The sequence below is a fragment of the Cornus florida genome, unplaced genomic scaffold, assembly GCF_030987335.1.
Source record: "Cornus florida cultivar Cherokee Brave unplaced genomic scaffold, ASM3098733v1 CherokeeBrave_3.0.0_Hap2_Chr01, whole genome shotgun sequence".
NCBI classification, from domain to species: domain Eukaryota; kingdom Viridiplantae; phylum Streptophyta; class Magnoliopsida; order Cornales; family Cornaceae; genus Cornus; species Cornus florida.
In genome coordinates, this window is record NW_026775571.1 from 38,779,099 (window position 1) to 38,802,697 (window position 23,599).

Genomic DNA, 23,599 nt, shown 5'->3' on the forward strand with positions numbered 1-23,599 from the left:
AGCAATCTTGAGATGAATCAAAGAAATGAGTAAAGTAGGAACAAAAGAAAGCAAATGGTGGAAATTCAGCAAGTTCGATCGATCTCAGAAAATATTCGATCAATCGAAAGTTCATTAATCGCAGCATTTCAAGAGGGATCCAAGCTCTTTTGTCTTTATCCAAAGATCCCACAAAGTTCGATCGATCCAACTTTTTTCCGATCGATCGAAAAGATTCCATCTTATCCAGTTATACCACTACCTACCACATTTGTCTCTTTCCCAAAAATATCCTCAAAATATCTCAGATTTGTCTTTATCCAAAAAGGCGCCGCCATAGAGGATCGATCCAGCTTAAGTTCGATAGATCTCAGCCATGTTCGATCGATCTCACCACAAGTTCGATCAATCAAACTTCCCAAAGTGTAAGAAAATCTAATTTCCAGCTCATTAAAAGTTGTCTCATATCCAATCACTGGGGGGAATATTGGTGTATGAGCCCAGCTCATTGGGGGTGATATTTAACCTACCTATATAAGGAATATGAGCCAATATATTGAGAGACACATACATACACTAGAGACACAATTTTTATATATTCTTAGTGAGGACGAAAAGAAGAGAGAAGGCTATAGAAACAAGCTTGGAGTTCCTCCATCAACCAAGAAGAGGAGCAATCTCTACCATGGAGTTAGCCCTTGAGGGTTGGAGGACACCATCTATGAGTGGCTAGACATCCTCTTGGGGCTAGAGTTAACCCTAAGCATGCTTTGTACATCTTGATTTATGTATTTTTGAGGGGATTTGTATTGTGATACATGTTTTGACACTTATATATATATATATAGATCTTGTTCATTCAATGATTTGTGTGGTTTAATGCTTCCAATTGATCATTTCATTCTATCCATATGTCTATGTATGCTAGAATAGATCTTCATGTGTTTGTCTCTATTTCTTGTGTTATTGATGCATGTCTATGTGTATTAATGTTATAGATCTAGAGATTGTCAAGACATAGTGCTTAATGGAATGGTCTTGTGGTTTATTTCATGTTTCATACTCATTTTTTGATGGATTGTGCATTTCCCTTAGTTTAATTAGTTTAATTTCTTGTCATTAGCTTAATTGTAGTGTAGTTGTAGTTTAGATGTTAAATAGGAAGACAATCCATGCTTGTTGTTTGATGTTCCATACTTATGAAAGAAAGTAGCATATGTCTCTAACCTTGTGAAGTGTTTGGATTGTAAGCTTAAAGAAATGATTAATGGCTTAGTTTGATATATTGTGCTATCCACCATGTTGCTTAGACAATATATGCTTAATTTGTCATCCATGCTTGTTGAAACAACCACACACACATATTATTGTTGCAATACATGTTTTCCTCCTCATTAATCATTCATTAAGGGTGTAGAAAAACTATGCTTAGTGGTGATCTCTAAACCCCAAGATCTCTCTCTTATCTTCTCCCTATTACATTTAATTGTTTACTTTAGTTTAAATTACATCTTAATGTAATTCAACCACCAACCAATCTTTTGATCACTCGACCTACTAACCCTAATCTCGATTCCACAACGTAATATGACCCACCAATCCCTTGGGACGAACCCTACTCGCCCTAACTATACTTTTAGTGAAAGGTAGTAGTGGCAAATTATAAATGTAAAACTTGGCCATAGTCACCATAGTCTAACACCATCTTTTGCGCAAACATTGGTTGACGACGACACGACGAACCGGTAGGGAAGGCATTGAGGAGAAGCACGGAATCGAAGAACCAGTACCGAGGATCCATCTTGACCCAGCCTGTAAATGTGTGCCCCTCATATGCCACCTGTGGAGATAATGTGGCTACCATAGTCAACTCAGTGGGAAATGGTGGATAGTCAAGGAATAGAGACTCCTGAGTATCATCAGCCAGTGAAGAAGTATGGGGGCATCGACTGGGAGCAGTTATGGCTGGGAGAGAAATATAGATCTCCTAACCGTCAATGGTAGTGTGTAGAAGAAGTCAGTCATCCTAATCCATCCAGAGGTGCCAGTAATGCCCCGCCTCACTAACTCATCATAAGACTATCTGGTCTGGTACAGTGTAGCAAATAACGCTGTATCAAATCTGTACTCAGTCTTCCATGTCTTACTAGCGTAAAACTCAAGTGGGACCTCTCTGATAATGGCATGCTTGACATCTATGGTAGATGAAGAAGAAAAAGATGAAGAGGAAGACTCTGCAACTAGAGATGCAGGCTGTGGCACTCTGGGAACTCTCTTTCTGGCAAGAGTCTTTCTTCTATGCTGTATCTGTAAAAATAATTATAGATCAGTGCACAAGTAGAAAATATGGTAAACAACTGATAAGGAAACACAAAGCATGCCTGAAATAGATAGAAATGGCAAATAGACAAATAGGATCATGCTTGTGTAAGAAATGATTAAGAAAGCCTCAGAATTAACATTCTACATGCCTCAGCTAAACAAAATAGATTATTTAGGCAATAATAGCATAGAGGGTAGAAAAGTCACATATGATCAACAGGACAAACATAGGCTATGATGTGCATGAATGATGTAACTTGCATTCATAAACCTAAAACTCAAGAAGATACTGCAATGGTATGACAAGTAGACTCAAGGATGACATCGTATCAATTCCTAGCAAGAATGTCTACAGGTGCAACAATGAAGATCAAAATAGAGCAACAGGATAACATGGAGCATATAGGCATGGCAAGTGTCAACCTAGGACTTAAGAAATAAGCGCGTCATGTAATAAAGACTAAGTGAAATGCACGGTTACAAAACACAGTAATCCAAGGCATGTTATGACAAACAAGTTCAAGAAAGAATCCTAGACATGGTATGTAACTAGATGGCATATATCTGAATGATGCACAAATAAGAACAACTCTAAACAAAGAAATATCCTATATAGTAATGCAATAAAATCTAAGTCCTAAAATTACTCATGGCTCGTGACCTCCTCTAATGCTTAAACGAAGCATAGAATGGATAAATATGAGAATACAAGAAACGTACCCTCTGGAAGTCAAAATCTGGACCGGAAAGAATTTCGGTCATCAAGAATAGATCACAAGTGTATAAGAAATCATGATAATGGCATGTAATCAGATAAACAGCAATATCAAGTAAACTCAGTCCTAACTTGGTTCACATTTCAGTTCAAAATCTCAACTAAGGCCAAAGAACAGATACAACATCCAAATCATACATTTAAAATTCCAAGAATCCATAAGACACCCCCAAACTTAATTAGAAACCTCATTTGGTAGGTTTCAAAGTCAATAAGCACAAGGAAATAAAAATCATGATAAAGAATGTCAAGGGACATCAAACTGATGCCTTAGCATGGCTAGAATCAAGAATTAGATCACATACAAATTCAAAGGCACTTAAAACATGCAAATGGATGCAAAAGAATCAAATGGAACAAATTTTAACTTAGTCAAGGGCATTTTGGTCAACTTTGAATTTTTTAACACTTTTTGGGCAAAATTAGAAATTTTGAAGATTTGGAGTCAAGACATTCAATTGCATTGTAGAAAAGCTTCATGACAAGAATCATGCAATGAACAACAATGGAAAGAATCATGTAACTCAACTTCACATTTTTCAATCAAAGCCTAAAAATTTCCTTTTTAAATCATTTAAAACCCAACAAGTGTGATCACAAAGCATTTTAAAAATGAAAGCTCATTTTACCAAAATAATGCACTCAATCCAATCAAATTTTTTGCAAAGAAGTCCACTTGAAACATTTTACATGCATTAAGACAAGACTTAGCATTTTCAATATCAAAAGCACAAAATCAAATCAAGTCATGCTTGCAATCAATGGAGACAACTTAAAACAAATCCATGCATTTCATATTCAAGACAAATAAATGGGACAAGAAGGAACTATGCTCACAACAATTCAATGTTTCAATGCCATTTCAAAGTTAACATCAACCTTTCATCTAGAAAACAAATCAAATACCTTCTTTCTTTTTAACCCAAGATCAATTTTAAAATTCTTTTCAAATTCTATCTCATGTCCCAAAAATTAAACCACATGCCTTGTTTGGATTTGAAAATTAAAGTGTAGAAATTTTACAAAAAATCCGGCATGATTTCCCCTTAAAAATGGACATCTTAAAAATTTTCAAACACAATAAACATCCATGTATAATTCAAACACATGCCTTGGTTGGATTTGAAAATTAAAGTGTAGAAATTTTACAAAAAATCCAGCATGATTTCCCCTTAAAAATGGACATCTCAAAAATTTTCAAACACAATAAACATCCATGTATCATTTAACACAATCAAGAATCAATCTCAAAACTCAATAAGGGACATCGCCCACAATTAATCCACATATCCAATTTTATTTGCCCATTCTCCTTCTATCAACTACAATCAACCACATTCTCCACAATCCAGCAACTATTTAATAAATATAAAAGTTCGGGTCCAATCAACTGTTTCCTATAATTTTTTTAGCAACAATTTTCAACAAAAAATTTATTTTGTTTTGGATTTTGCATTTTTTATTTTTATTTGTTTTTGTTGCTTTTAATTTTTCGATTTTGTTTTCAAGTTTCATAAATATGTACAAGAGTATATACAAACTAACAATTAAAATGCAAAACTAAATAAAATTAAAATTGAACTAAAGATAAAATTTAAAGAAAACAAAAATAAAATAAAAATAAAAATCGGACATACCCGACTCAAAGAAGTGAAGAGAAGGGTAGAGGGAGCGATTTGGAGTGAAAAAGAAGGTTTTTCAACCTTGCCGGCGTCGGAGAGAAACTCGCCAAAAAATTCAAAAACTCGCTGAAGCTTGATTTGGGTCTTCCTTGGCCTAAATCGGCCGAAGGTGATGAAAGATAGAGAAGCTGAGATGGAATAGAGAGAGAAAACTGGTTTTGGCCACCTTTGGGCCAAAACTCGCCGGCGTCAATGGAGGTTCGTGGTGGGAAGAGCTTCTCGGTTCTCACCAGAGATGAGAGGAGGTTGGATGGTGTTGGTGATGAGAGATTGAGGGAGAGATTAGAGAGAGAGATGGATTGAGAGGGAGGGAGGCGGACTTGGGTGAAGGAGAGAGATAGTGGTGGCTAGGGATAGGGAAGAAGAAAGAAAAATAAAAAGAAAAGGAAAAAGAAAAGAATAAGGAAAAGAGGGGAGGAAAAGAAAAAGAAAAGAAAAAGAAAAATTAGGAAGCTGAACCGGCCAAAGGGATTTCCGAAAAATTCAAATGACGCATTTTCGATCGATCGAAGAACTTCGATCAATCGAACCTTTAACTTCGATCGATCCAAAATGGATTTCAATTAATTGAAATTGACTTTGATCGATCGAAATAGAAACTGAAGGGTCTTCATTACAAGTTATTCGATCAATCGAAGTGGGAATTCAATCAATTGAGCTTGAGTTCGATCGATCGAAATGTCCCTGGCAGTACTCAAAATGTAGAAAATGGCTCTCAAGCTGGATTTTTCAATGCAACACATATCTAGACGACGCAGAAACATGTAAAAACAGAAATGAGGGAGGAATAGGGTTGTCAAACCCTAGGAAATGCACTAGTCTTTAGCGTCTCTAGCAAGACGTTAGGCTCTTTTAGCCCGGATCAAAAATCTTGTTTGGCATCCCCCCCTTGATGGGGTGAATAGCATTTTGAATCCTATCCAACAAATGGTTCCCTAAAGAACTTGTTGGATTTTAATCAAAAGAGATTGATTATCCTTTGTCAATGCAACTCTTGGGCTTCCATGCCCTTTCAACATTTGTTTTCAAAACAACATTCTTAGAAATCATTTTGGAAGATGAACTTTTGGAAATTTCATTTCAAGCAAAGACTCCACTTTTCAAATTCATTGTCAAGACGTTTTTCCACAACACACACTTCTTCATGCTTGTTTATTGAATTCGGGGTTGGATTAAATATATTCAACTTCACTTTCATATGCCCAAATGATATTTTCATTATCCTTGTCCTACAATTGATATTGGCATTTGCGGTTACCAAGAAAGGACGGCCAAGGATAACTGGAATTTGGCTCTCCGAATTCGGGACCGGTTCTGTGTCCATGTCAACGAAATCAACCGAGAAGAAGAATTTATCAATTTTAATCAAGATATCCTCAATAATACCCCGGGGCTTTTTGATGGATCGGTCGGCTAGTTATAAAACTACCGACGTCAGTTTCAAGTCTTCTAAGCCCAATTTGACATACACTGAATATTGAAGAAAGTTAACACTTGCTCCTAAATCTAGAAGAGCCCAATTAATGACATAGTCACCAATGATGCAAGAAGTAGTAGGTGAACCGGGGTCCTTAAATTTTGGGAGAGTGTTATATTGCAAAATGGAGCGTACTTGCTCAGTCAAAACCACTTTCTTTGGTGATTGGCTTTTGTTCTTCCTCTATTGGGTACAAAGATCTTTCAAGAATTTGGCATAAGCCGGAATTTGTTTGATTGCATCCAAGAGTGGAAGATTAATCTTCACTTGCCTAAACACTTCAATTATTTCATACACTTTGGCCTTTTGCTTTTCAAGAGAAATGGACCCTTTTAAGGCATTCGGAAATGGAGCCTTAGGCTTAAAAGCTTTTTCAAAATCTTTCTTTAAATCACTTTCAACACAAGAAGTTTTTAAATCATCTTTCAAAACTTTTTCAATAAATAGCTCATGCACATGCAATGAAGGAGGAATAAAATGGGAAACGGGACGGGTGTCAACTTTTGGTTGCACCGGTTCACTCACTTCATTTTGGACACCAACTTGGTTGTCAACAATTTTTCCACTTCTCATGGTTGTCACCGCATTGACATGTTCAATTGTGTGACCTTCCGATGAGGGGTTAGTCTCCTTAACAAATTGTTGCTTTGGTAGGGTATTTAAAGGCATCTTCCCTTTCTCTCTAGTATTCAAAGTACTAGCTATTTGCCCGACTTGGGTTTCTAGTTTAGTAATGGATTGAGAATGGGAATGAAAGAATTGAGTGTTCGCCTCTAAATTACCCAAAGTAGTCAACACTTTCTCCTCAAAAGCGGGACTCCTAGAATTTCTTTGAGAATAAGATGATTGATTAGGAAAATGAGAGTTAGAAAATTGGTTTCCATGTGATGATTGAAAGGAAGATCTACAACCTTGGGAACCTTGGCTTTGCATTGGAGGTGGAACATACTTTCCTTGAAAACCATCTTGGGGAGGGTTTGAGCCTTCCCCTTGGCTTTTCTAAGAAAAGTTTGGATGGTTCCTCTACATGGGATTGTAATGTGAGCCATAGGGATTATTCTCTTTGTTGACAGAGACGGCATTTACTTGTTCATGGTTTTCACTTTGCACATGTCCATAGGGACAATTGGAAGTAAAATGTAAGACATTAGAACAAGTCATGCATGATTCATTAGAATTATGATGATGAACATGAATAGGGGAGGAAGACATTTGATTCACCGAATTTTGCTTGATCAAAAATTGATCAAACCTTTGAGATAAAGACTTGAATTCGGCGGCTATGTTATTGGAATTGTCAACTTGATACAAGCTGACATTCTCCCTTCCACCTAAATTCTACCATTTTTAGAAGACAAGGATCGATGCATTGAATTTTCACTCATGCTTTCATAAAGACGCCATACATCATCCTCATGTCTATCAAGATAAAAACCACCCATAGATGCATCAACCATACCGTTGAAATTATCCAACAAACTTTCAAAGAAAAATTACACCAATTGCCATTTAGGAATGTCATAATGTGGACACTTCCTAAGCAAATCATTAAAGCGCCCCCATGCCTCATGAAACAATTCCCCTTCCCCTTGAGAAAATTCTCTAATTGAAGTTCTCATGGCATTGGTCTTTGAAACTGGATAGTACTTCTTCAAGAACTCTTGTTACATTTCTGCCTAAGAAGTTATCGAAAAAGGCCTAAGATTGTTGAACCAATATTTTGCCTTATCTTTAAGGGTAAAAGGAAAAAGTTTTAATCTCAAAACCTCTTTCGACATGTCCGTGTATTTCATAGTGGAACATACTTCAAGAAACTAATCCAAATGCTTGTAAGGTTCTTTAATTTGAAGTCTATGATAATTGGGAAGCACTTGAATGGTTTACGGTTTAATTTCATAATGATGTGCTCTAAATGGGGGCAATTGAATGCAAGTGGTGCATTATATTCATTAGGCACATAATGGTCACGCAAAGCAAGAGAACGATTCACAACCGGTGGTGCTACATAAGCACCTTGATTGCCTTGAAGAATGGGAGGTTGTGGAGCAAAAATTGGCCGAGGCATTCCCAATAGAACTTGGCCTTATTGTTATGGTGGAATGAAAGGCCTTGGCATGCCTAATGGTACTAGAATATTGTCATGATGCACATTAAGGTGAAGGATGCCTTGTTAGTCTATGTGACCAAGGTCCTCCACATGGTCCTCATTGATGTCTTCCATTAATGAAATGGAATGACTAGAATTACCCCTTCCCTTAGAATTATGAACAATAGATCCAAGATTCAAATTAAGTGGGACAAGAGTAGGATTTAATGACCTACGACTATGCATGCATAAACAAAACAAAAACAAGCAACGAGCAAGTAGCAATCACTTCGCCTCTGCAACAAATCAATAATCAACAATCCTCCATATACGATGATCCCATACTCTCATGCATTGAACAATATGCAAGAAAAATTAAATTGCCTCCACGTGGGCTCACGATCTATCTAAGAAAATAAAGACTTGCCTCCATGCGGGCTCACGATTTAACTAGAGTTTGAGTTTAGAAAAGCTCACAAAAGGTCCTTAAGCAACTTCAAATGATTTTTCAACTTTTTTTTCTTTGCCATGCTTGCTTTGCAATTTTTATTTTATTTTTGAGCTTTTTATGCTTTTGCTTAGCTTCAATTGGCTTCTTTTACTTCTCTTGTTTTTCAATTTCCCTTTCCTTCACTCTCTTGGCTCAATTCACCTAGCCAATCAAGAACAAACACAATAAGTAACTAAAAATAAAATACAATCAAAATAAAGACAAGATCAAAAGAGTATTAATTCCTAATTAATATCCAAATATAACGGTGCCAAAACCCCGGCAACGACCCCAAAACTTGGTGTGTGCCGTGTCGATGCACCAAATTGCAATGAAAATGTGTGTAGTATGGCCAAGTTTAAATTTATGAAATGCCACTACCACTTCTAACTAAAAATATAGCTAGAGTGAGTAGGGATCATCCCAAGGGGTTTGAGGTATATTTCTGATGGAAATTAATATCGGATTACTAGGTCAAATGATCAAAGATTGTTGGTGAATGATTACTTAAGCTATAATGTAATTAAAGATTGATGCCAGTAAAAAGAGAGCAATCTAGAAAATAGGGAAAAGATATAGGAGAAAGGTCTTCGGGCATAGAGTCACCATTAAGCTTCACTTTATTAAACACTAGCAATTGTACATTAATGAGGAAATTTAAATTGTAACTTTGTGTGTGTGTGTGACATTAATTGAAACTAAGCATGTATGACAAATAAGTATAGATTGTCTAGCCTATTTTAATGAATAACACAACCTATCAAATGGGACCAAGATTCCATTCAATTAAACCACAATTAATGCACACACAAATATCTAGAGATATACACTCTTTGCATTCACAAGTATGGATTATTAGGAAACAAGAATGGATTGTTCACCTACCTAAGAAATTAAAGCACCTACATTACAACTAGGTTAGAGACATGAAATTAAACTAATTAAACAAGAGATGTGATACAATCCATCAAGAAACAAGCATGAACCATCAAATAAATCACAAAAGTGTTCCATTAAGCACCATGCCTTGACCATCACTAGATTAACATCATTAATACACATAGACGTGCACCAAATTCATTAAATCTAGAGATAAAAACATGAACATCAATTCTAGAATACATAGACATATGACTAGAGGTAAATGATCAATTGAAAGCATTAATCCATACAAATCAAGTAGAAATCATAGGATCTATATTTATTCATGGTCAACACATCTATTACAACTAAAATTCCCAAAAATACACAAAAGCTAGGTTTGAGAAGCAAGCCTAAGGGCTATGTCTAGCCCCAAGAGAAGGATTTAGCTACTCATTGAAGTGGACATGGAACCCTTAAGGGCTAGCTTAGAGGTTGGCATCATCATCTTCATCCTTGCTTTCTTTTTCAAAACCCTAATTCTAGATAGAAAAACTATCTAATCTATATTTTGTAATAATAATTTCTAATATCTATCTACTACAATGATGCTCAATAAATCAATTGCACACTCCTTTGAGTAAGGACCAAATAAGAATAATAGCCTCTGATTAGAGGAAATTTGCAACTATGCACGGTACGTTGAAATCGGCGCGCTTGGGAATTAGACAGCTTACTGCTAGCAGGCATTTCGATCGATCGAAGACTTTCAATTGATCAAACACTTAGCTTAGATCGATCAAAGCTGATGTGGCATCAAAAATATCTTTTGGCGTTATCCACTTTGCTGAGCTGGCACCGCCTTCATTTCGATCGATTGTAGACCATTTTGATCGATTAGGACTTCCCTTCGATCGATTGAAGTTCCCCTGATGCAAATTTTTTGGCTTCTTTCCAACTTTGCTCCTTAACTCCAAAAATGGTCTAAATGGTTCTTGTTAGCCTGTTTGAACATTATTCACCTGAAATAGGCAATAACACAAATAAGTATCTAAAACATGAAAGTAAGATAGATGAATGGACTAAAATACCCTAACTTAGGTGCTAAAATGCGTCACATTTAAGCACTCATCACCAGGGGACCAAACAGACATACAAACATATTTTCTAAGTTGATCCCAAAGTGTTCATTTTTTACCCGACAGTATATTTTTTTGACTGGAAGTTGCCCAATGAAGTAGACACACTGCTATGCTATGATGTAACGTGTTTTTTAGCGAAATACCAACGTTTAGGGCTTCAAAAGGGATTTTTCGGTCTGAAAATAGCCTGTCGAATATTTTGAGATTTTCGTTCATTGTCTAAACGTACACGGATTGCATTCATATTTTATATTTAGTAGTTTAATTTTATTAGGTTTCTTTCTTTATTTTTTCAGAATTTTTAGAGAAACTTTATTTTTAGGCTTATTTTCGGGTATTAGTATCTTTTCAGGATTAGTTTTCCTTATGTTATAAGGATTCAAGTTGCAGTTAACTTCCTTATAGATTAGGGTTTTCTTTCGTTATAAATATATGTAATACAGATATCAGAATCATACATTTAATTATCAATAGCATATCAGATTTCTCTGAATTATCTCTTCGTTTTGTGGAGTCAAAATATCTACTTTGTGGATTCAAAGTAAATTGTTCCTTGTGAACCAATTTATTGCTTCCAATTACGTCAGTTGATATTTGAGTCTTGTTTTCTCCTGGTATGATGGAAGATGAACATAGTGACGCAACCTCGCTGGTGATGAAGATCGTCAGAGAGGCTCTTTCGAGGGCCGAATTCCAAGACTTTCAACAGAAAACCCAACAGCCATTGCAAGAGATTCAAGCAAGCCTTGTTGGGCTCACGTTGGGTCCAAATTAGAATCGTGATTCCAACAGGGTGTGGAATGTTGACGAAGATCAGGTTCGTCCTTTTGGAATCGCAACCCTATCCCGCCGCGTAGGCAGCCAGATGATGACTACGCTAAAGATGTGCTTAGGAAAAATAAAGGGGCTAGAAGATATCGAGATCAAGGAGATCCTGATTCTAGGGAGTTTTGTATCAAGATGGATCTCCCCAATTTTAACGGTAATCTTAATATTTAAGATATCTTGGATTGGTTGGCAGAAGTTGAGAGATTATTTGATTACATGCATATCTAAGAAGATAAGAAGATGCAACTAGTGGTATATAGGCTTAAGGGGGGAGCTTCTGCGTAGTGGGAATAACTTCAGGTTGGTTACGCATAATAAGGGAAGACACCAGTACACTCTAGGGGCAGATTCCTGCCAACAGATTATGAGCAGACTCTATTCCATAAGTATCAAGATTGTAAATAGGGAAGTCGAACAGTTTAGGCCTATACAGAGGAATTCAATTGGTTGACGTCTCGGAACGACCTGAGGGAAACTGAGATTTAATGAAGTAAAGGGCAAGATAAAGATATAATAAGAGTTCAGGGTCTAACTACCATTTTTATTCAAATTTTGGGGTTATATCACAATATTTTTCCATGTCCATGTCAACTTTTTGTTGGTTTCATTTTTTGTTTAAACAACACACTCCACTGACTAGTAATAAAGGCTTGATAACTCCACTAATACATAAATATCCCTAAAATTTATTTTTTTCTAACAAGAAACTTGCTTTTGGGACTCTAAAAGTCCAAGTCTTTAGATAAAAATTTGAAATATACAATTATCGAACATGGATGTAGAGACGTTAGGTAGAGATAAGCATTACAATAATTTTAAGGGAGGGGGGGGGGGGGGGACCAATACTTACCTACTCACTACATCACATTACTCTGACATTATGTGGTGGGTCTCACACCCCCATTCAGTCATATACTCTTTATTTGTGTAATGATCCTAATTTTTCCTACTTTCTATTTTCTAGGATTTTTTTTTTCTAATTTTCAGGTTTATTTTCGTTTATCTCGTTTTGCATGCCACGAGGGTCCGGAGGGCCGTTTCGGTCATTTTTTGAGCCGAGGATTTTAGAATTATATTTTTTATAACTGTAAGTCAATTAGAAGTGACGGTATTATTTTTAGATTTTTTTTTTTCAAAAGTCGGGACGATTTTTGGACTCGGGAACTCCTTCTGGTTTTCTCATTTCATGCGAGGGGCATTGCAGTCATTTTGCATGCATATATATGTATGTGTATCTATATATTAAAGAAGATGTTTATGGGATAAGCTTGGCATTATGTTAGAAGATGGAGGACATTATGGTAACTTTACTTAAAGTAAAATCACAACATTGTTGACAAGTGGCAATCCCTGGACCACAAGTCAAAAAGTTGACCAAACCATTTTCTTCCTTCTTCTTATTCTTAGCAGAACCTCTCTTTCTCTAGTTTTTTTTTTTTTTTTTTTTTTTTTTTCTCACTATATTGATGAGCGCTGAAAAATGCGCATTTAAACCCCTTAAGTTTGAGTGTTCTAGGACCTTTATCTATCTTATTTTTCCGTTTTATACTAATTTCGTGTTATTTTCCTTTTTAAGTCAATAAAGTTAAAACGAGCTAAAAATGGCTTCTTAAGGCCTTTTTGGAGTTAAACTAAGTCTTTGTGAGAATTTGGAGCAAAAAGAAGCTGATTTGGAGCAAAAGGAGGCCGATACTGAAAAACTGCCGAGTTGGATAGATCTGAGAAAAGTCTGATAGATCTGAGAAAAGTGAAATCGATCAGAGTTGGATCAATCAAAAGTTGGATCGTTCGAACAAAGTCTGATCGATCGAAAATGTGCTGGCAGTGAGCTGTCTAATTCTCGAGCGCGCTGATTTCCACCTACCACATAGTACGGGATTTGATATTTTTGGGGCTATATTTCTGACTTAGTGGCTAAAAAAAGAACCTTCTATTTAAAGGGAAGTGACCCATTTTTGTAAAGGAGCTTTTTATCATTTTACTTTTACATCGTAATTTTATTTTCTCTCTTTAGAAAAGTTAGAGACTAGGGTTAGAAGAAAAGGGGGAAGTGGAGGCTTATCTCAAGAACCCATCTCTAGATCCACTCTATTTCTCTCTCTAGAACTTCAAAGAAGAAGAAGAAAAAGAGGAAGAAGAAGATGGAGCCATGTTTGGAGCTTACCCTTGAGTGTTTCATAACCACATCCACCTCTTCCATGATTCGCTAGATCTACACTTAGGGCTTGGAAGAGCCTGACGTCTTATGTAATCTAAACCCTTGTATTTCTATTTTTGGGGATTTATATATATTGTTGTGATTAGTGTTCTAGCCTTGTGAATTTAATGAATCTTGGTATATTTCTATGATTTCTATGGTTTAATTCTTCCTATTAATTCTCTAGTTTATTTACATGTCTATGTGTGATTAAATTAGGAATTATTTCTTACATGATTCATATGGATTAATTCTTTCTATTGGTTCTCTATTTGATTACATGTTGTCTTATGTGTGATTATTTATGAATTGATCTCTACACTAGTTTCTCTATGTTAATTGCATGTCTATGTATAATTAATTAAGGATCTAGTGATGGCTAAGCATGGGTTTTCATTGAATGGGTTTCTCAATTAATTTAATGAATTATTCTTATACTTGATGGGTTGTTTTACAATTTAATTCATGCTTATAGGTAGGTAGACAATCTATACTTGATTTGATATTCCATGGCTTATTATTGCAAATTCTATGATTCTCTAGATTGATGTGTGTTACAATTGTGATTAGTTTGATGGGTCATGCTTAGATTTGATGGGTTGTTCTACACTTAGTTTATTTGTTGGTTAGGTAGACAATTCATACATGAATTTGATGATCCATGCTTAATATTGCAATTGGTAGTCGCATTTTGTTCACAACAATATATTCTCCATTAATGGAAAGCAAGTGGTTAATTACTTTACTTGCATTTTACTTTCATTGCACCTTAATTTAATCAACCAATCTTTCTCTTTGCAATCATTTGATACACTAAAGTCAAAGTTATATTCCAACACGTATAATCCCTATGGACGATCCTTACTCACTATACTTCATTAGTTGTAGTAGTGGTTTTTATAAATGTAAATTTGACTAGAAAAGCTTCCGAAACCACATGAAAAGCTTCCGAAACCACATTCATATTTTGACCTTCCAAAGTGACCTCTCGCATTAAAAAGTCCGTTTTCTAAACACTTGGAAAGAGGCTCGTCATATATCTATATGTGTCTATAGTACTCAATACTTCCAAGCTACTTTTGGAAGGTTTAAGCTATGATTTTGGTAATGATCAAGAAGGGAAAGTCAAAGAACATGAAGAGGGCTTTCATTTGACACTAATTGTGCAAGGGTTTGGAGATTTTTGGATTTGGGGGAGGCTTAAGGCCTTGTTTGGCTAGCTTAATTAAGGTAGGGGTTTTCCTAAGCCTTCAAACTTTGTCTTTTGTTGAGTAATTTATTCCTTAACATCTTGATTATTTTATGTTGAATGTGAATTTATGAATAAAATGGATAATTGTTTTCTATGCAATATATATATATATATATATATATATATAATTATTGAAGTGTTGAAATTATATGTTTAAAGCATGTTATATGGAATAAATGGACTATGTTGTGTTAAAAAATTGAATTGCTAGTATGAGTTATGATGGGTTGAATTACATGAAAAGCATGCTTGTTGTTTTACTTACAGAAATGTCATGATCATAATTGATTATTTTAGAATGCCTTGTTTATGTTTATTGAATTGGAAAATGCCATGTTGATGTTGTTATTGCTATATTGATGAGCTTGATGTAAAAATATGAGAAATGGTACATTGTATGACATGGCAAGGAAAATAGGGTTTGAAAAGGTTTTGAAAAGGGAAGTCTTCACAGAGGAAGAAGCTTTCTTAACATGGGAAGTATTTTTATTTTTATTTTTAAAATGAACCAGATTTCATGAGTCCGAGGCTAACTTGACCTAAAAGGAGCATGACCTAGGGTAGGGCGTGAAAAAGTTAATACTAGGCCCAGTAACGGTTGCCAGGCCTTGCTAGAATTGGAACCGGGGATAACTATCAATCTTGCCTCAGTAAAGTCGGTTAGCGGTTTTTGAAAAGTGGAAAGTGGTTGGTATGGACCAAGTATGGGATATGATGCATTACATTTCATATCATGCACGACATTATAGAATTGTGTTGTGTGATTGAGGATAATACTTGTTGTGGTGTAGATGTTATGTGGACTCCCAATGCATGACCCCAATATCTTTTATCCTATTATGTGATACGTGGCTCAAGGGAGTTCAAAGTTGACGTCTTAGGCGATCTCTACTGAGCCTTGTGCTCACCTTATTATTTCTAACATTTTTCAGGTCACCGGAAATAAGTTTGGACAGGTTAGTGAACTATTTTGACATCTCTTGTATAAGTGATCTTTTTTTTTTCTTTTTTAATAAGCCTTGAGATGGTATGTATATTATATCGACGTTGGAATTGACCATAGTGCCCTTAGATGACCTCGGGTTCGAGTAAGGACCCGGTTAAAGGTTCGGACCCTTGGGTTTGGGTCGTTACAAATTTTGTATCAGAGCAATAGTTCGAAAACCAGTAGGATGATGGGTAGAGGTCTACCTAGGGTTGTGTGGAAGGTGAATTACATTGTTTATGTGCTTATGTGTTAAAGTGCTTGTTATCTGAGAAGTATGTTTACGTACTTAATTGTTTATGTGTTTACAGTTTTAAAAAGGCATGCTTATTTGCTAAAGTGTTCACATGCTTATGTGTTTAATTGCTAAAATGTGTGTTATATGGCCTTGACAATGAAATGTATAAATAGTTAAAAATATATTAATTATGATATGATGATGTGACAATCCGAAATTTTAAGATTTTAAATTATATTTATTTCATGATTTTAGTTGTCTAAGATTAAGTATTCAAATTTAAATTAGAGATTTACCCACTTGTGATATTTACTGGGTATTGTTTTTGGAATTGTTGCATATATATATATATATATATATATATATATATATATATATATATATATCTATATATATTTTGTGTCTGATGAAATAGGGCAGCATCTGACAGTGGAGAAAAAAGAAGAACGAAAGAAGTTTGGTAATATGTTTTGGTATGGGTCCCATTAAAAGATATTTAAGTTTGATTTGGTTTTTATGTTACATTTGTAAATATAAATATATATATATATATATATGTAATATGATGGAATGGACTACTTGGCCGAATTGAGAAGTGAGAGGAAGGAAAAGTTATAATGATTTGGTGGGTCCGACTAATGAGATTTTTTGGCCAAATTCGTTGTACACGTGGGTTTTTATGTCATAATGCATCAGATGAATGTAAAGATAAGTTAGAGAAATAAGTTTTGAGTTGGTTTTGTTGTATATATAATGGATATATATATATATGTAATGTAAGTTTAAGATAAGAAGGAATAAGGAAGGGAGCAGCCAAAATAGTAAGCATGGGTGGCGGGTCCACTTTAAAAACATTGTCTTTTGATATTTATGTGTGTGGTGAACAGTTGTAGTGTTGGTAGTTTTGCCTACAAATTAGGCTTGTGACTTTGGTAAGTTTACAAAGAAAGAAAGTTTAAATGAGAAAAAATACAGAAAATTAGAGGAAACAGGCATAGAGACAGAGAGCCGAGAGTTTGCAGTGGAGGCCAAGAATTGATGGTCCAGTGATGATTTTATTGTTTTGCAGTGTAGGGTTTTTATATCTTGAATCGTTTGGGATGTTTTTTATCTCAAATATTTTGTGACTACTCTTTTGCTTAAATTGCATATACGTATTTTTATTTAAAAGCATATCTATTATTTTATGAATCTAATTTTCATGAAACCCCTTCAAAATTCTTGTTATGGTTTTTCTTACTAGGACTTCCCCCATCTCACCCCTTCCAGTTTCAGGTACCATAGATTGCTAGTTGCGGGCTTAGGTGGAAGAGTTGGCGTTGAGGAATTATTTATTTTATTTAGAGAATTTTATATTTATTTGAGGAATTCAATAGAATTTTCGGGTCATTACAGGTGACAAGTGTGATTTAGGTGGTAACGGTAAGTAGTGAGCATAGTAGGTGCAAGCATGTCTCGTATGGTATTGTGACAGTTATTAGGCATAGTTATGCAAGTATTATTTTTTTAAAATGAAAGATGGGGTGTTTAAAAAAAAAAAAAAATTTAAATGATGGCACATGATTGTATCATGGTATGGGATATGGTTATTATACATATATGCATACATATATAGGAGTATGCGATTGAGCATGGATGGTTGTGTGGGTTTTAACCTGAGTAGGCGAGGAGCTCAGTTGCTCTAGGGTTGTTTGGGGTGCCGGTTCTTATCGAACGAATGGCATGGATTTCTAGCTCGTGGATTGAGCTATTTGGTGTGTAATCATTCTGATCTTTTTGTTGCATTTTGTGCGGTGCTTAGAGCACGACTTTAGAGCGGGTTCGTATTTTATGGCACGGTGTCTATATGGTATATGAGTTTCATATGTTAATGCATAAGTTTTGTGACCGGAAAGGTTAGGTGTACGGAGTGAGGGTTTTATGGGAGAAAGGTATGACCTTAGGGGGTTTGTGTTTGTGACTTGGGTCACGGTTTGGTGCGGAGGTTCTTTTTGAACTGGTTTGTGGTGGGTGTGACAGGGGCTGCTTAAGTCGGAGTGTAGTCTATGGGTTATAGACGTGTATTTTAATTATTCTGGTATGGTCTAAGGAAGCGTGTTAGTTATGGTTGTTGAGGGGACTTGTTGGAATTTGTAGGTCCAGGGTGACATAGGCACTGACTGGAGTCATGCCAATATTAGGTGATCATTGGTTTGATGTGATTCAGCTTATGGGCTATAAAAGTTTATTTTAGAGATTGGTTTGTCAAGGAGTGATTCTCATTTCGGATAGCTACGGGAGTATGTTGCGCTTAATTGACTCTTGGTGAGTTGATTGTATGACTCAGAAGATGAGCAGGGTTATAGGTTGTCACAATTGTCGAGAGAATCTCGAGGTCAGATATAGTGGTCAGTTTTCGTTGTATAGTGTAGGGTTGCACGATAAAGTAGGTAATATGGGGTCATTGAAGTGTTATTTGTTTGAGGATCCAAATAGATGGATTATCGATTGGAATGATTGGGATGAGAGTGATCCTATAGGTTTAGTTGGTAGCCCCATTTGACTATTGTCGGGGCCAAGGATGTTATGAGGAATGGTGAAGAGGAAAAGTAATGATGTTGAATATAGAGTGTGAGGTTTCTCTGATTAGGCTCGTAGATTGCCATGGGAGGAGTGGTTCAAGTAAACGGTTTAGTGTTAGGGATTGATTGTGTTGTAGATGGATTTAAGGAGACGATTGGGTGTTAAACATTCTAGTCTTTGTGCCCATTTTTCCTTCTGGGATTTGTTGGCACGGTATTGCCATATAGAGATTCTTTTATAGTGGTAAGTAGTGGTTATTGTGGGTGGTATCGAGAGTGAGGCATACTCTCTTGTTGTGATGGTGTCATCCTAGGGATGCTTGAGGGGAGATCGCTTGGCGGTAGCTTGTTGAGTTGGCGGGACATGATTCCAAGTTGTCATTCGAGCATAATGGTAGTGGAGGCGTTGTGACGTGATGTCTTGTATTGATGAGCAGAATTGTTTAAGGTATGATACGAGGGTGGATTAGAAAGTATAATTTATTTGTTAAATGTTATCAGGTAGGTGATGGGATTGTGTATTGGTCGAGGCGATTGTGGACGGTTTAGTCTTTAGAGCCAGTGAGGGTGATAAGTGCTCAAATGTGATGCATTTTAGCACCTAAGCTAGGGTATTTTAGTCCAATCATCTATCTTACTTTCAAGTTTTAGTACTTATTTGTGTTTTTGTCTATTTCAGGTCAATAAGGTTCAAACAGGATAAAAAGAGCCTTTTAGCTCAATTTTTGAGCTAAGGAAAAGACCCAGAAGAAGTCAAGAAATTTGCACTGAATGATCTTCGATCGATCAAAGGAAGTCCCGATTGATCGAAGATATCTACAATCGATTTAAAAGAAGGCAGTGCCAACTCAGTGGATAAGATTGCCAGGTGTCAAAGTATCTTGCAACGTCAGCTTCGATCGATCGAAGCTAGTGTTCAATCGATCGAAGTCCTGTTTGAACGATCGAAGTGACTGCTGGCAGTGTGCTGTCTAATTCCCGAGCACGTCCAGACTCTACCAACTTTTGTAGCTGCGAATTTTTACCAATCAAAAGCCTTATTTCTGACTTGTTGCCTACTCAAAGAGGCTTGTATTGAAATTAAGTGAACAAATTTTATATAAAGTTCCAATTTTTTAGCTCTTTAGTAGAATTCTTACCAATTATAGAAATAGTTTCTCTCTTTAGAACTAGGGTTTTAGGAGCAAAGCAAAGAGGAATAAAATGGAACCAACAATGAAGATAACCCTTGAGGGTTCCATGGCTACTACCATGAGTGGCTAGATCCTATTCTTGAGGCTAAAGATAGCCCCTAAGCTTGCTTCCTAAACCTAACATTTTGTGATTTTTGGAGATTTTAGTTGTAAATTATGTTTTTGTTGGGATTTATATATCCTGGCATAGTAAATTCCTATTTGGATTATAGTGACATATGTTCCTAAGGTTTCTGAAATATTTATGCTTTTACAATTGGTAAATTCAATGTATTATGTTTCGACTCATTATGGAATTGATAGTGTCCATTTGATTACAAAAAATATTTATATATGTATGTGATGGCGATCAATACATGAATATATAAATAGTAATCATAAATGGTTTATAGTCGGTAATTATGGATGGACTCATAATTAATTAAGACTTGAACTCTATCCGCGTTAGGTTGAAATATATTGCGAGAGTTGTCGTATGCAATTGCTCCCATCACTGTCATGACATTTGACTCTTAAGCATGAGAGAAATATAGACTCTTTTATTAATTAATAATTACATTGATTTGTTCAACGGATACTTCAGGATCCTTAGACCGACACTTTGGTTAGTTATATAATTAATAGTTAGAGGGTTATATTTTCAATATTTGCATTATTGCTATTTGTATTTATTTTGTATTGATTATGGTTGATCACAAAGTAAATTCGAAGGCCTTTGTGTGTTTTTAGACAAAATGATTTAATATATATTTATTTATTTCAATTATTATTTTTGTCAAACAAATATTTTATTGTGATCGAGCCAGAGATAATCAAAGGTATCAAAATAAATATATTAATTAAGTAGTCGGATTGATGGCTTTATTTATCCGATAATTAATTATGCATAGAGGGGTCAAAGTGCAATATTGACTTAGAGGTTATTTATTATTTAATTGGAGTTCAATTAATTTCTTTTAGTGGAGTAGAAATTAATTAATGAATTAATTTAATTGGGTCAATGGACCGGGCCGATTACTAATTCATTGTAGCCAAGAAAATAATAAGCCGAATAGGATTCTCACTCACAGCCCAACTTGATATTAGAATCCTATTAGATTTAAGATATTTGAATTAGAGATTGAGAATGATTTATTGTTTCCTTTTCTGATTTTTATGTTGCCTATATATACATGGGTTCATGTATATTTTAGGAGAGACTTTTGGAAGAAAAGAAAAAGGAATATATTTTTTCTCTCTCTAGATTTTAGGGTTTGCCTTCTTATCTAATGGAGGCTCCCACAAGTCTAGATTTTCAAGGTCATTCATGGTGGCTTATGGGTGATTCCTAAAAGCAAAACTATTACCTAAAGAATGGAGATCCAAGGAGAAGGCATCTAGCAAAGGGATCTACAATAAGTGAGAACATTCACTTTAGAGGAGAGATATAAGGTTTACTCAAACCTTTGATGTAAGTATTCAATTCATTAATTGAATGATACATCATATTTTATTTTTGCATAAAACTTGTCTCTATGTGATGAATCAAGATCTATGAATCAAAATCCCTCAGAAATTTTTTAAAAGTTGTACGTTTCCCAACAGTGGTATCAGAGCATGGTTTGATTCATTACTAGAGATCATGATTTTATGAAAATTATCATTCATGGATCTAAATTTATATATGCATATGTATATATTATTATATGATCATGATGTATGTATATTTGTGATTAGATATGTTGATATGCGTTTGGGCCATGATGAAGCTTATAGGTTATTTGAATATAATTTTATTTTTGGATGAATGTAATTAAGGCTTTGATTTAGCCATTTGAAAGTTCAATGATGTAATTTAATTTTTTTCATTGTATTTCAAATTGTAAATATTTTTAAAGCCATGTAATATTCATCAAAGGATGCTATGAAGATTCAAGAAGGTCCAAAAGGGTTAAATTAGGCTTCAGGAATTTTCTGGAATTTTTCAAAATTTTTCTGGAATTTTTTTGGACTTAATTTAATTTTCTGGGAATTTTTTATTAATTTTCTGAAATTTTTGGCGTTTTTCTAGCGGCCGGAACACTACCGCCAGCAATGGCAGTGCTGGAGTTTTGGCTGGAAGATCCAGTACGGCACAGTGTTGGAGCACTCAGTGTAACCTCATTATTAGCCCTTGGATCAGTGATCAGAAGCAGAGATGATTGAGTGTGGCGCGCCTCTATGAATGATGGCGGGCGTTCAGCCAGCTGGCGCGTAAGGAGCACGCGCCAGAGAATGCAGCTTTAATCAGGCACGTGTGGACCACACGCCTGCAAGTTCCAGCACCACATGGCGCATGGCAGCGCGTGCCAATGTCTTCTTGCACGTGTAGGCGCGTGGATGAGCTTTGGAGCGCGTGGGCGCGCGTGGAGGGCACGTGGGGCTGCTTGGAACAAGTTTTTAAAGGCTGCAAGTGTTATTTTGCTTTTCCAAACATGTACTAGCACTTTATGGGTGTTCTCAAGACTTTGATTGACCCTCGCGCAATAATTAGAGCATTTAAATGTTAAAAGCTAAATTCATTGGCCATTTTATTTTTATTTATCTATCATTTTATTTTATTTTTATTTATCTGTCATTTATTCATTGGCCATTTTATTTTTATTTATTGATGTATGTGATGCATGGAATTATTTCTTATATGATTCATATGGATTAATTCTTTCTATTGGTTCTCTATTTGATTACATGTTGTCTTATATGTGATTATTTGGGAATTGATCTCTACACTAGTTTCTCTATGTTAGTTGCATGTCTAGGTGTAATTAATTAAGGATCTAGTGATGGCTAAGCATAGGTTTTCATTGAATGGGTTTGTCAGTTAATTTGATGGATTATTCTTATACTTGATGAGTTGTTCTACAATTTAATTCATGCTTGTAGGTAGGTAGACAATCTATACTTGATTTGATATTCCATAGCTTATTATTGCAAATTCCATGATTCTCTAGATTGATATGTGCTATAATTGTGACTAGTTTGATGGGTCATGATTAGATTTGACGAGTTGTTCTACACTTAGTTTATTTATTGGTTAGGTAGACAATTCATACATGAATTTGATGGTCCATGCTTAATATTGCAATTGGTAATCCCATTTTGTTCACAACAATGTATTCCCTATTAATGGAAAGCAAGTGGTTAATTACATGAGTTTAGTGGTGATTCAAACACCCTAAGACCTTTCTTCATATCTCTTAAATCCCTATCTCTCACTAGTTTCCTTTAATTTTATTTTAATTTAATTGTTTTCTAGAGTAATCAAACAATCAATCTCTCATTTTCAATCTTTTGATACGCTAGAGTCGAAGTTAAATTCCAACACGTACAATCTCTGTGGACGATCCCTACTTGCTATACTTCATTAGTTGTAATAGTGGTTTTTATAAATGTAAATTTGACTAGAAAAGCTTCCGAAACCATATTCATATTTTGACCTTGCGAAGCGACCTCTCGCATTAAAAAGTCCATTTTCTAAACACTTGGAAAGGAGCTCGTCAAATTATTAAATTC